The sequence below is a fragment of the Rhinolophus sinicus genome, chromosome 14, assembly GCF_057876585.1.
Source record: "Rhinolophus sinicus isolate RSI-liver-muscle chromosome 14, RSI-T2T, whole genome shotgun sequence".
Classification (NCBI taxonomy): domain Eukaryota; kingdom Metazoa; phylum Chordata; class Mammalia; order Chiroptera; family Rhinolophidae; genus Rhinolophus; species Rhinolophus sinicus.
The window spans coordinates 119,555,533-119,569,882 of NC_142514.1; the positions used below are offsets into that span (position 1 = coordinate 119,555,533).

Sequence of the window (14,350 nt, forward strand, 5' to 3'; positions counted from 1 at the left end):
GACCACATCAAAAATTACAACTAAACTGCAAAACAACCATCATTGAGGATCACCTGAAATCTTGCTGAACCAAAGCCCTATAACTAAGAACATACAGGAGAAGCCATCTTGGGACTAGGAAGAGGGGCAGAGACTCGGAGCAGGCTCGTCCCAGACCTGCATGCGACCATTAAAAACTGGGAGGGATATCTCGGCTGCAGAGCTTTCCACCCTCATACCCCCAGTCCCTCTCTAGCCCAGGGTTCCAGTGCCAGAGAAAGAAGTCCCCATAACTTCTGGCTGTGAAAACCAGCAGAGATTGTGCCTGAGTAAGATGGAGGGTGGCTGGAGTCCCAGACACTCCTCTTAAAGGGATCGCACGGTACTTACTTCCTGACAAAATCACTGACTCTAAGCTCCAGCACTGGGGCAGCAGCTAGAGAGGTGACAGGGACATATTGAGGAAAAATGAGTTGTCTGGCTGTAGGATAAGAGCTGGAGGGCAGCTTTCTCCCAGACAGAAGAGCTGGCAGAAGCATTTGTTGAGCTTTTCCTGTCCCAGCATGCAGAGTCAGGCAGCTTCCATCAAGATGGCTAAACCATTTGTTCACCACACACTGGTGATTACAGACCCCACGGTGCACAACTTTCAGGCACAGCCAAGCTGATTCCAGTGGCTATTTCATACAAACCACCAGCCTTAGCTCATGCTGCAGACTTTCCTAGAGTCTCTCAAAGGTTTGCAGAATCCAGAGAAGTAGCATCTGGCTGGAGCATGTCCCATGCCTCTGACAGAGCATCCCTAAGCCCAGCACTAGTGACAGCCAGACTTGGTTCGCAGCTTGGCCTCTCAAGGTACTTCCAAGCATGGCATGGGTAGTGGCCAATAACTAAATTGCTTTGCAGCTCCTTCTAGGTGGGGTATGGGCTGTGGCTGAACTTGACCTCAGTAGGTCCCCTCCCAGGTAGCTCTGGGGTTGGAGCACCTTGTGGCCAGATTTGAAATTAGCTGGAACATCACTCAGCTGCCTCCAAGGACGACACCCTAAGGGGCAGATTGGGCAGTCACCAGAGCCCTGCTTAGGCAGATCCTGCTCTGTAGGATCAGTCCCTGTACCACATCTCCTCCACTGTAGTCACGTCCAGTCCTCACTACCAATGAGCCTGAGGGTCAATCTCTCCCACTGACATGGAAATAGCAATCAAGGCTCAACTACAAGAGGAGGGCACATGCAACCCACACAAGGGACACACTTGGAGTGTTCAACTCCGATGACCAGGAAGACTGTGCCTCTGAACCCCACAGCACACATATTACATAAGGCCACTCTACTATGACCAGGAGACATAGCAGCCTGTGGGGACAGAGTCAGGAGTACAGTTTCCAGTCTCTCACCCTCACATGGAAAGGTGGTCACTTGGGTAGTAAATGGCCATCAACTGTGATTGCTAGTTGTGATTGCTAGTTGTGACAGATAGTTGGCCGTCAGCTGTAACCAGTGAGCTATTGGCCACTCATATAACGCTGTGGCTACACTAGAATAAAAGTGGGGGCTAGCAAGAAGATGGTGGCTGAGCTAGCAAAAGGGGATTACAGTTAGCATGGCAGATTGCACCTAGCAAGTAAGGTTTGTTGGCACAGAGAAGTAGATGGCAGGATGTGGATAGGGTGGCTCCTGCTTCCTGTGTCTCCAACCCAGCTGCCAGTGAGAATATAGTGGTATGACTCTCCTATCTATGGCTCCATGGGTGTTCCTTTTTGGCTTCACCATGTCCTGTGTTCTTATGTGGGGAGCAGGACCAGAAACACCGCCTGACACCCTGCATGACACAGCACAGCCTAATAAAAAAGAACAAACACAGGGAGGCAGCCAAAATCGGGAGACAAAAACATGCCCCAAATAAAAGAACATAACAAAGCTCCAGAAAAACGACTAAACAAAATGGAGACAAGCCAGCTATCAGACACTGAGTGCCAAACACTGGTAATAAGGATGCTTAATGATATCAGGGAGAACTTCAACAAAGAGACAGGACACATAAAAAAATGAAGATAGAAAACATACAAAAGAACCAGTCAGAAATAATAATAATAATAAATAACAGAAATAAAGAATACAGGGAATCAACAGTAGGTTAGATAAAGCAGATACCAAGATGGCACAGTAGGTAACACTGTGGTTACCTTCTCTCACGACTTCATCAAAATTATAACTAAATTACAAAACAACCATCATTGAGAATTGCTTCGTACTGAAGTGAAGCTCTACAAATAAAGAAGTGCAGAAGAAGCCACTCCAAGACTGGTAGGCGGGGCAGAGATGCTAAATGGGCTGGTCCCACACCTGCAATGTTACCATTAAAGATTGGGAGGGTATTGTGGCTGTGGAGGTCCCCTGATCCCACAGCGGAACAAGAGATCCCACCCCCATCCCAGCCGAAGGTTTCAGTGTTGGGGAAAGAAGTCCCCATAATTTCTGGCAGGGAAAACCAGCGGTGATTATGACTGAGTGAGATGGTGGGCGGCTGCACTCACAGGTGCACCTCTTAAAGGGACCACACATAGGCTTACCCACCAATGGAATCACTGGCTCTGAGCTCCAGTTCTGGGGCAGCAGCTGGAAAGGTGGCAGGGACACATGGTGGGGAACTAAGTTGCCTGGCTTGGGAAGAGAGCTGGAGAAGTTGCTTTCTCCTGGATGGAGGAGCTGGTGGAAACTATTGTTTCTTTGTTGAGTCCTCCCCTTCCTGGTGTGTGGATGCAGGTGGCTGCCATATCTGAGTCCACCATTTGTTGCTATGCCCTGGCAAATCAAGACCCCGCCCTGCCCAACTTTCTGGCACACAAAAGCGTCTTCCAGTGGCTTTTGCGTACAAATTGCCTGCCTTGGCTCAAGCTGCAGACTTTCCTAGGGTAACTCAAAAGTTCATGGAACCCAGATAAACAGCATCTGGCTTGAGTATGTCCTCTACCTCTGGCTGAACAGCCCTAATTTCAACACTAGCGCAGTCAGCCTTGGTTTGTGGCTTGGCCTCATAAAGAGCTTCCAATCAAAGCATGTGTGGCAGTCATCTGCTGATTTTTTGTGGCTCCTGCTGGGTGGCCCCAGGTGGTGCATGGGCTGTAGCTGAACTTGACCTATAGGTGATCCACTCCAAGGTGGTCCTGGGGTTGGCGCTTCCAGTGGCCACCTTCAAAATGAGCTGCAGCATTACCCAGATGCCTCCAAGTATGACACACCCAAAGGGCAGGTTGGGAAGGCACCATAATCCTGCTGAGGCAGATTCTATCCTGTAGGGTCAGCCCTTCCACTGTAGTCAAGGCCAGTCCTCACAACAAGTGAGCCTGACGGTCAGTCCCTCCCATTGATGTGTAGTTATCAACCAAGGCTCAACTACAAGAGGAGGGCAATACACAACCCACACAAGGGACCTATGTAGAGTGCACGGCTCAGGTGACCGCAAAGACTGCATCACTGAGCCCCACAGCACACCTAACACATAAGACCACTCTACTAAGACCAGAAGACATAGCAGCCCTACCTAATACATAGAAACTGACAGACTAATCAGGGGAATCACTGTATAAATTATATAAATGTCTAACCACTCTGCTATACACTTGAAATTAATGTAAAATAATAATGAAGCCAATTTTAACTGACATAAATAAAGAAAATATAGATTTCTTTTTAAATATGGCCTCAAAATTTTTTGACAAAAATTAACAAAGTAAATGTTGCATATATAAAATTATAGCATATCACGACATAGTGGAAAAGAATGCTATATGGGTTTCCTATTTAAAAATTTATCAAATTAATGAATTATATTAATGGAATAAAGAAGAAAAAAGGGTATATTCATCTTAATAACTGCTGAAAAATGTTTGACAAAATTCAATCAATAGAGAATTAATAAACTATGATATATTTTCACAAATAAAAACAAAGACTTCTGATACACAATAGAATGAACAATCTCAAAATAATATTTTAAGGTAAACTTCAAGATGCAAGAATATTTGTAATGTAGTTCGCATTAATTCCAAAAACTGGCAAAACTCATATACGGTGATATAAATTAGGAAACAGTTGCCCATTTATGTTATCAATTTAATGAAAGTATCAAAAGGGTACCTCTCAGTTTGGAAGTATTCTGTATTTTGATTGGTATGGTGGTTATACAGTTCTACATATTGTTTAAAAATTTATTAAAATGTACACTTATGATAAATGTATTTGTCTGTGATGTTCTTCAATAAAAACAAAAGGGTAAAGAGGGGCAAAAAATAGAAAACTCTATTATTAAAAAAACTGTAATGTAATAATTAACCCCACAATTCATTATATGTCTATGCCATTATTTAAGAATGCCCTATTGTTGGGCATTTATCTTGCATCAAGTTTTTTGAGACTTGAAATTATGCTGTTGTAAACACCTTTCTGAAAACACATTTGTTTACAGTTTATAACATTTCCTTGGAGTTAGTATCTAAGAAGTTGAAAAAAATTTAATCTCTTGATGTACATTACAGAATTGCTTCATAAAATTACTATATTAATTTTGCTATACTTTTTGGTTTTATATGGTTTTGCTATACTTTTTCATCCCCATCGTGTATCTTTCTTTATATATAAACATATATATATGTATACATACATATATATGTATATATATGTATGTGTGTATATATATATATATATATATATATATATATATATATATACATATATGTGTGTGTATATATATACGTATATATATATATGCCAAAAAATGTATACAAGTGGACACTTTGGTCAATGTTGCTCAAGCAGTAGGTTGCCATAATCAGAAGTGTGTCGACACTTATGGTAACCACTTTGAGCACCTCTTGTAATTGCAGAAGTCATACGTGACTTATATTCATCTTTTGTAATCAGTATACATTGAGTATTAAAATTTTAATATAGTTTTCCTTTCATAAAATGTGTATACATGTTTGTGGCACCCTCTGTATATTACTCATACATTTGTGTATATTCACAATTTTTGAGGTATAATTGACATACACTAAACTGTACTTATTTAAAGTGAAAAGTTGTATGAGTTTTGTTATAGTTATACCCCCATGAAACCATCACCTCAATCAAGATGATGAACAATTCCAATGCCCTTAAACATTTCTTTATGCCTCTTTGTAATCCTCCTCTCTAATGACTTTACCAGGTAACTGCTGATACCTATAGATTGCTTCACATTTTCTAGTTTTTTTATATAATAGTCATATGCTGTGATCTTTTTGTCTGTCTTTCACTCAGTGCAGTAATTTTGAGATTAATCTGTATGTCTATTTCTGAACAGAATTATATAGAACAATTGTTTGCTGAGTATTATTATATAAAACAACTGATTTCTGGCATTGGACAATAGCCAAGATAGGACTCTTTAGATATGTGAGTGCACAAAATAAATACCACCTTTATCTATGCCTTAAGATATTTTCTGCACTTTAGTGTAGGAATGTAGAGCCCAAATAAGGAGCAATAGTCTTGATAAGTGGACGAGCTGCATTATACAATTTGGGACTACTACAGAAGTAGCTGTGACTGATGGAACATCAGGATCCTGAATGAAGGGGAATTGTGTATAAAACATCTCAGATGTTTGTATGGAAATATTTATCCTTGTCCAATTTTTGGACTGCAAATGCATAGGGTAAAACACTATGGAAGTTTTCAGAAGCAGTAAGCTGAGGCTGAGAACAAGTGTGAGGCTGAGAACAAGTGAAGAATCTGGGGTCTCCCAGTGTCGGCCTAGCCAGATTGCAGAGATTGTAGCGGACACCCTGTTCTTTCCATTGGAACCCCTCAAAGGCCATGCAACTTGGAGTAAGAACCATGACATAATAATAAGAGCTATGCTTTAAGATTATGGAAAATAATAATTAAAAACAAAGTAACTTAACAAAGTAAAACCTAGGGCTCTTCAGCATCAAGGTGTCTACCAGAATAAAGTACAACCTTATTTTAGACGACAAATACTTGTGTTAGAATCTCAACAATTTGTGTCACTTACAATGTCCAGTATAAAAAACAAAAGAAAACAGTAACAACAAACTAGATATTTAAATAAATAGGAAAAATAACTGATGAAAAGTGAAAAAAATAGTTAATAGATGCATATTCATAAAAATCCAGATATTGGAGTTAGAAGAAAATAATTTCAAAATAATTATGACTAACATTAAATAAACAGAAAAACTATGGAAAATAGTTGACATATCTTACAGAATTATAATACACAGAAATTAAATCTATATTTAAAAGTGGTAATATATAATACCAAGCATTACTCATTGACTGGGATTAACAACATACTCAACACAGCCAAAGGTAACATCAATACATTTGAAGAAAGGTCAACAGAAATTATGCAAACTTAAGCTGGGAGGGTTTAATAAGGGTGAAAGGAAAAAAGCATAAATAAGATCATACAGTCATGTGGGCAAAAGTCCTAACATACGTCCAATAGGAATTCCAGAAAGAAAGAAGAGAGATTGGGACATATTCAATACTTGAAAAAATAACGGATGAACATTTTTCTGAATGCTTATACTTATTTGTATTTCCTCCTTAGGAAATTGTTTATTTGTGCTCTTGGTCTGCTTTCTTCTTGGTATTTTGGTATTTTGCTTTACATTTTTAACATCTTTGTATTTTATTATCATCTTTGTTATATCCCTAAACTCAGAAATCAATGTTAACACATAAAGAAGACCTTATCATGTCATTTTATAAAATTGTCAAAGACTCAATTTTTTATACAGTAAAACTCATCTCAATGATAGTTTGCAAAAACATCCCTAAATATCCATAAGTTAGTCACTCGCTCACTTTTTGAAAGCACATGTACTATCTATACCTTTATTACAACAAATATGATGTCAGTTTTCCTGGTCTTTTTCTTCTACTCTAATATGAACTCTTCAACAGCTCTTTACTTGTATGTTCTCTGTGAATGTTTCTTGAATGAATAAAGAAAATATGTAATACAAATGATGTAAGAAGTTATGTTTTACAGTTGGTACTGAAAGGAAACAGAAAGGAAGCAAAGACTGTAGAGTACAGATTGGATATTCTCCATTATCCTGACAGTAAATTAGCTTTTCATTTGGATGTTACTTTCTTTCAGAAGAGTTTGATGCATTTTAAGTTGATGCAGCAGTGCATGTTATTAAAGCCAGGGATCATAAATTATTTCTTAAATCATTGAGTCTTGGGAAAACAGAAAGCCAATGAATCACTACCATTTGAACATTGATTTAGTTTCTGCATAAGCTTATGCTGGGCTTGGTGTATGTGTTTGGCTCCAGCAGGTCTGCATACTTTCTAATTTGCTTGAAAACTGTGTGAAAATATTCCCATGACCCTTTTATAAAATATGACAGGCTGACATTTTCTTTAATTACAAGACCTGATCTGTTTAATAGCATACAATTGGCCTCCAACTTGACAGACCTTCCCTTTAAAATCAATGGTTAGACTCTAGGGCACCAGCTTGGTCATCAAGATCAATATTAGAAAAAATATAGCTTGTCAAGACCTCTCAGCCTTTTATTGATTCAAATGGGGAGCAGCTCACAGATTGAATAATGATATTAGAGCTCTGATCCAACAAATAGAAGCCTCTTACATTAATTTTGGTATAGGCAGATGAATCTGTGATAAATGACTCAAGCATAATATAATTATCCAAATACTGTAGTTAGATAAAGCAGAATGTTTTCAGAGAGAAGTTATATATATTTAGAATACATTTCTTTAAAGTCCTCGGCAAGTGAACAAAATAACAAAAGCATTACCTTAGTCTTATTAGAGACAAAACAAAAACACTGAAAAGTCATTTCTTCAATACCAAAGAATAGAAGATAAATCACCATGAAAAGAAAAATTACAATATGAAGAAAAACAATTCATTATTTTCTCTTGAACTTATTTATTTAAATAAAAATGTGTTAAAGTTTTAGAAAAAAATATTTAAGAAGTCAGTGTTCTTCAGTTCTAGTGCTAGATAATTATTAATATATTGTTATACAAGTCACTTAACTTATGTAGGCCTCGGTTTTCTATGCTGTCAAATGAAGGAGTAGGAAGATACAGTCTGAGTATTATTTTAAATCTCAAGGGAAAAACCCAAACACAACAGTCGATGTTAGTTAGTTTTATATTTCATTAGTAATTGTAATAAATCTGTATACTTGTTTTATTTTCACTTCTAATTTGAATGCTAACAGAAGGTTTTGAATGCAGTTTTCACATTAAAGGGGAATGGGAAATTGAAGCCATACCCATCAGCACATTTTATATTACTACAGACAAATATTTTAAAAAAATCAGAAACAAGAGTTTGTAATTCCTTAATACTTTCAAAGTTTAAGAATTTTATACTTAACACTATTGAATTGTACACTTAAAAATAGTTAAGATGGTAAATTCTATGTTATGTGTATTTTACCACAATTAAAACTTTCTTTTAAATATGGAAAAATAGTTTAAATGTTTTAGTTCAATTTATATCTAAAAGTTAGAGAAGTATACATCAACAATTCGTACTCCCGAATAATAACTTGGGAGCATCTCCATATTGCTAGCTAATTACTACACCAGCAGTGATAGCTTATTGAGTGTCTATAGTAATTAATTGGGCACTATGGTAGGTATTTTATTTTCTTGTCTTCATTTACATATCATATATACCTTTTTATTACCTTATATTTACATGCCTCATATATTTGCCTTGCTTCTATATCCTTATCTCATTTGTTGTATGAATGCATAACAACTATTATTCTACGTAAGAGAAAAATAAAACTCATGTTTGATAAGTAAATTCCTCAATGTATAGAGATAACAAATATCATAGCTTGTATTTTAAATGATTTGTCTAATACATAAATTCATTTTACTTATTTATTTGTTTTTTTACTCTGACACAAAGCTTAATACCATGCTGGTTACCTTAAAGACCTAAGTATAGTTTTCCCTCTATTACTTGTTATATAGTTTCCTAGAAAAGTGTGATAGCTTTGGATAAAATTCCAACTTTTAAGAAACTATATGAAATTTCAGTTTCAATCACTCTTCCTCAAAGTCCTTCTAGAAATCTATCAAAGATAAAACCGTTTCAAACAAAACACAAAAACTGCACAATTTTCTATTTCCTTTTTAGAAGGCTAAATGCTGACTATTACTAACAGTGCTGTGGATTTTAAATTTACAACTTCATTTTACAGAAAATGTTTTTCTAAGTTATTTAAAAGAATATATACTTATAGCCTAAAGGTAGGGCATTTTTAATACATCATATATCAATGAAAAATTGACCTGGAATTTATTTTCTTATTTCCATAAATGTTAGGCATCAATGACCCAGAAATTTTACCAAGTCTCAAGTTCTTTTTGTTTCATTTAATTAAAACTTCACAGACTGCCAACTTTTGCTGTTTGTGAAACTCCTAACAGATGTTATTGAGTGTTTCCTGTTAGGAAAACACAGGAGGAATAAAGACTATCTGTTTTCACCTAACATATTAAACTTTACTGAGTGAATTATTTATGTGTTCATTTATTTTTATTTCATAATTCATTCAGAAAGACAAAGACATGCTAACGCAGTGTTCTGGTCACTATGATTTATTTTGCTTTTGTCTAAAGCTAACAGCTTGACTGCTCCTAGAGTCATGTGCTTCTTTTATTTGGAAATGGTTATGATTGGGGTCATCTCCTGAATCAAGCCCAGCACTATAGCACTTTTGTTGAAAGTGGTTATACTTTAGGGTTATTGGAGAGGTATAGTAAAGTCAAATATATTTAAAATATTATTAACCCATCAATGGGGCATTAAATAGAACTATCATCAGCCACTACTGAATTATGTCTTCATTCTTTCCATACGGAGATACGGGCTTCAGTCAAATAGAGGCATGATCGAAGCCATAGCAGTTAAAATGGATTCCTCAGTTATCTCTAAGCAAAGGCTATACAATGGAGGTGACCATGATTCAGAACTGAAGTTACTGATTCTTTGACAAGTAAGACTTGTGGCCAACAGATTATCTATTCTCATTGGACAGCAAGGAATTGTAGCCCAAATGCACAACACTAAAACCTACTTCAAAGCATCCTGCTCTGATGGTAGTGAGCTATTTTCCAAACCCCAGGTAGTGAGTCTGAGTTTAAAACTTTTGTTTTGCATCAGCTGCCGCCAGAATTGTGATAGTACCCTGAGAATATGAATTATTCACAGAGTAATTCTTAGATTATTTTCAGAACAGAGAAGAATATGTTTACAGGGATCGTAGAATTAGTCCTAAATTATTTATTTAAAGATACGTAAACTTCTTTGTACCCTCAATTCCTGAAGTAAGGCAAATTGATGTATACATGAATGATTTTAATCAGATTACTTAACTTATACAAAGATAATATTTTTGATGGAGGAGTTTAGAGGTTATGAGAGGTAACTCTGGAATATGGGGCTGTTCATCACAGGCTTTGTCTGGGAAACTCGCTTCATGCATCAGGCTTGACAGATGCATTAGGTTACTGGGGGTAGTGCAGGCAATAAGAGAGGTCTTGTGTGCAGAAAGTTCTGGCACTTCCAAGACAAATGTAATTTATATCACAAGTTTCCTAGGCTCAGCTCTGTTCTCCTTATCTCTTCCCCCAGATTAAGAACAACTGTTATTAACTCTAAATCATTTCAGAAGTTGTGATTTCCAAAGTACGAGGTACACGGAGAAAGGGGACTTTATCTACATTGATGCAGGCATTAACCTGGGATACACTTTGGAGGGACAACAAACAGATGAAGGCTGTGTTTAGGAGGAGGAGATATTTTAAGCCATTTTAGGGATATGCTGCTTATTAGAAAGTAGAGTGTTATTAAAGAGTGAGAATAACTTTCAAAGAAATTCTTAAGATGGAGATGAATCGATGTTCTTAATATAAATATAGTCACCTTGCTGTCTTTTGCAAACTTTAAACCACCTGTAGAAATTCTGCAACAATCACTTAAAAGATGTGTCCCACCCCCAGAATGGTAATCACTCATAATAGGAGTGCTATTCAAGCACTTTGAGTAAAATTTAGCAAAGAAAGTGGAGAGTACAGCTCTTTCCAGCTGGCACTGAGCCCTGGGCATCTCTTGGGACAACAGGCACCAGTGCCACAAGACTGGCGGCAAGAAAAAGTCCTACCACAAGGAGCATAAATATTAGCCGAGATGCCCTGCTGCCAACACTAAGATTGGCACCCACTGCATACACACAGCCCATGTGCGTAGAGGCAGCAAGAAGTACCGTACATTGAGGCTGGAGGTGGGGAACTTGTTCTGGAGCTCAGAGTGTTGTGTGTGCAAAACAAGGATTATTGATGTGGTCTGCAGTGCGTCCAACAATGCACTGGTCCACACCATCACCCTAGTAAAAAACTTCATCGTGCTCACTGGTAGTACCGGCAGTGGTATTATGAGTCCCCACTACGCACGGCCCCTGGGCCGCAGATGGGGGCCAAGCTGACTCCTGAGGAGGAAGAGATTTTAAGCAAAAGAAAACAAAGCAAACAAGAAATTCAGAAGGAATATGATGAAAGAGAAAAGAATGCCCACAGCAGCAGTCTTCTAGACGAGCAGTTCCAGCAGGGCACGCTTCTCGCACGCATCCTTTCAGGACCAGGCCAGTGTGGCCCAGCAGATGGCTCTGTGCTAGAGAGAAGGAGCTGGAGTTCTAGCTAAGGAAAAACAAGGCCCAGAAAGGCAAATATATCCGCCTTCCTCCTATCTGAACTCTTGCAATAAAGGTGCTTATTGTTCTGTGGGAAAAAAGGAAAGAAGGAAGGGAAGAAAGGAGGGAGGGAGGGAGGGAGGGAGGGAGGGAGGGAGGGAGGGAGGGAGGGAGGGAGGGAGGGAGGAAGGAAGGAAGGAAGGAAGGAAGGAAGGAAGGAAGGAAGGAAGGAAGGAGAAGGAAGAAAGAGAGAGGTGGGTACAGCAGACATTTTGTGTCATGTAAATAAACTACAGAGATGATAGTTTGGATCAAGATATTCTATATCTTTCCGCCAGTTATAATCTCACGTGTCATTTCTTATCTTTGCTAAGTCACAAGGTAGATATAATTATGCTGCTATTTAATCATTTGCTCTAACTTGCATTAAATTGCTTTGAAGATAAATGGGTTTTGGATTTGTAATATTAATTAATATTAGGATAGTGATCCGCTATTTAAAAGCATGTGCTCTGATTCAAAGTTTAGTATTTATATTATCTTGCATTGTAACACTATCTATTCAGAATACTTTATAAATAGAGACCAACAGAGTCTAGTGCTAACCAAAATGAGCATACCAGGCTATTCCAACATATGTATACAGTGTAACACATTTTAAAATTTAACATTTAAAATTAATTATCTTCTAAAATAAGTAAGCACTGAGAGCATGTAGACTGCAATGTAAGGTCAATGTGGTGCTGTTGAATAAGTATATAAATTCTACTAGATGCAAAAAGTATGGCTCTTGTTACTGCAGAATTAGCATAATTGACAAATGTTTTTAAATACCTATTGCTATTTAAATTATTGTGTTTTATATCTTAAGAGTTATGAAACATCTTGACAACTGCTATTTATATCTTATAATATGTATTATATATTCATATATAACACATCTATTTCATATATTGTACGTCCTTATGTAAATATATGTAGATGTATGTGCATATAGGTATATATGCTGTGCTATATACCTGTTTCTCTGAGTATAACTCAAATATTGCATAGTATATATTGTAGTAAATATTAAATAAGAAATTTGTCTTTATATGAATTATAATAGCAGTCACAGAAAATTAATTCCCAGCTTCATATTTCTGTTTGAAAATCGCAATGCACTCTGGTGCTCCATTCCACTTTGAGAAACTTCTAAACACTAAAGATAATCTTTCCAACATTTTTAAAAATACATTTCTCAATTATAAGATTATTAGTTGTTTCTTTTAATCATTATTGAAATATATTTCATATACCATAGTATTTACCCATTTAAAATGTATAGTTCAACTATTTTTAGTATATTCAGAGAGTTTGGCAACAAAAACTAATGTTAGTGAATTTCCATTGCTTCCAAAAGAAACCCTGTATCCTTTAATAGTCACTCCTCATTCCTTCCTCTGAGGTATCCAATTCATTGGTATACAATTGTTTATTGTGTAGCTGTATTATCGTTTTATTTTTGTAAGGTCATGGTTTTATTAAATTGAGTTTCCCTCTTTTCATTTTGGTCATTCTTGGTAAAAGTTTGGCTATTTTGATGACCTTTTCAAAGACCTGACTTGGTTTCACTGACTTCATTGTTTTTATTTTCCTTTTTCATATTTTTTATCTCTCATATTTGTTATTTGTTTTCTTCTACTTGCTTTGAATTTAGTTTGTTATTTTATATAGTCTCTTAAGGTAAAAGATTGGGTTACTATTATTGACTTGTAATAATTAATATTTCAAATATGAATATTGGTATTATTCATCTTTATTAATATAGACATTTATAGCTATAAATATTCCTCTGAAGATTTCTATGATTGTAATGTACAAATTTTATATTTTATGTTTTACTTTTCATTTATGTAATTTATTCTAATTAACAATTGTTTTTTCTTTGAGCCACAGGTTTTTTAGGAGTGTGTTGTTTATTTTCCACATATTTTTCAATGTCTTGATTTTTTTCTTCTATTAATTTTTATTTAATTACACTTTGTTTGGAATCATACTTTGTATGCTTCTAGTCCTTTTAAATGCATTGAGGACAATTTTGTGGCTTAGCTTATGTTCCATCCAGGAGATTGTTCCATGTGCACCTGAGAAAAAATATAGATTTTTTTGTTGGTGGTGGGATATTCTACAGACGTCCATCTAGCAGTTGGTTTATGCTGTTGTACAAGTCTTCTATTTTCTTGGTTATCTTCTGCCTAAGTGTTCTATATATTATTGAAAGTGGGGTTTAAAATTTCTAACTATTACTGTTAAATTGTTTATTTCTTCCTTCAGTTAAAATTTTTGCTTTAGGTATTTTGGGGTTTTGCTGTTAGGTACAAAAATGTTTATAATCAACATACTTTCCTGATGGATTGACATTACTGTCATTATTAAATGCCTCACTTTGTCTCCAGTAAAAGTTTTTGTCTTCTATTCTATTAAGTCTGATATTAGTAAAGCCACTCCAACTCTCTTTTGATTACATCTACCTGGTTATTTCATTTTCCCCATCATTTCATTTTCAACCCAACTCTGTCTTTGAATCTAAAGTGTGTCCCATCTAAATAGCATATAGTTAAAACT

General features: G+C 36.4%; 1 protein-coding gene and 1 pseudogene across 2 annotated transcripts in view; one reads left to right on the forward strand and one right to left on the reverse strand.

Moving 5' to 3' along the window:
- CNTN5 (contactin 5) overlaps positions 1–14,350 on the reverse strand; it is a 1,286,475-nt gene that overhangs the window by 978,876 nt on the left and 293,249 nt on the right. The gene's annotated exons all lie outside the window — the stretch shown is intronic.
- LOC109452617 (small ribosomal subunit protein eS8-like) lies at positions 5,687–11,804 on the forward strand (annotated as a pseudogene).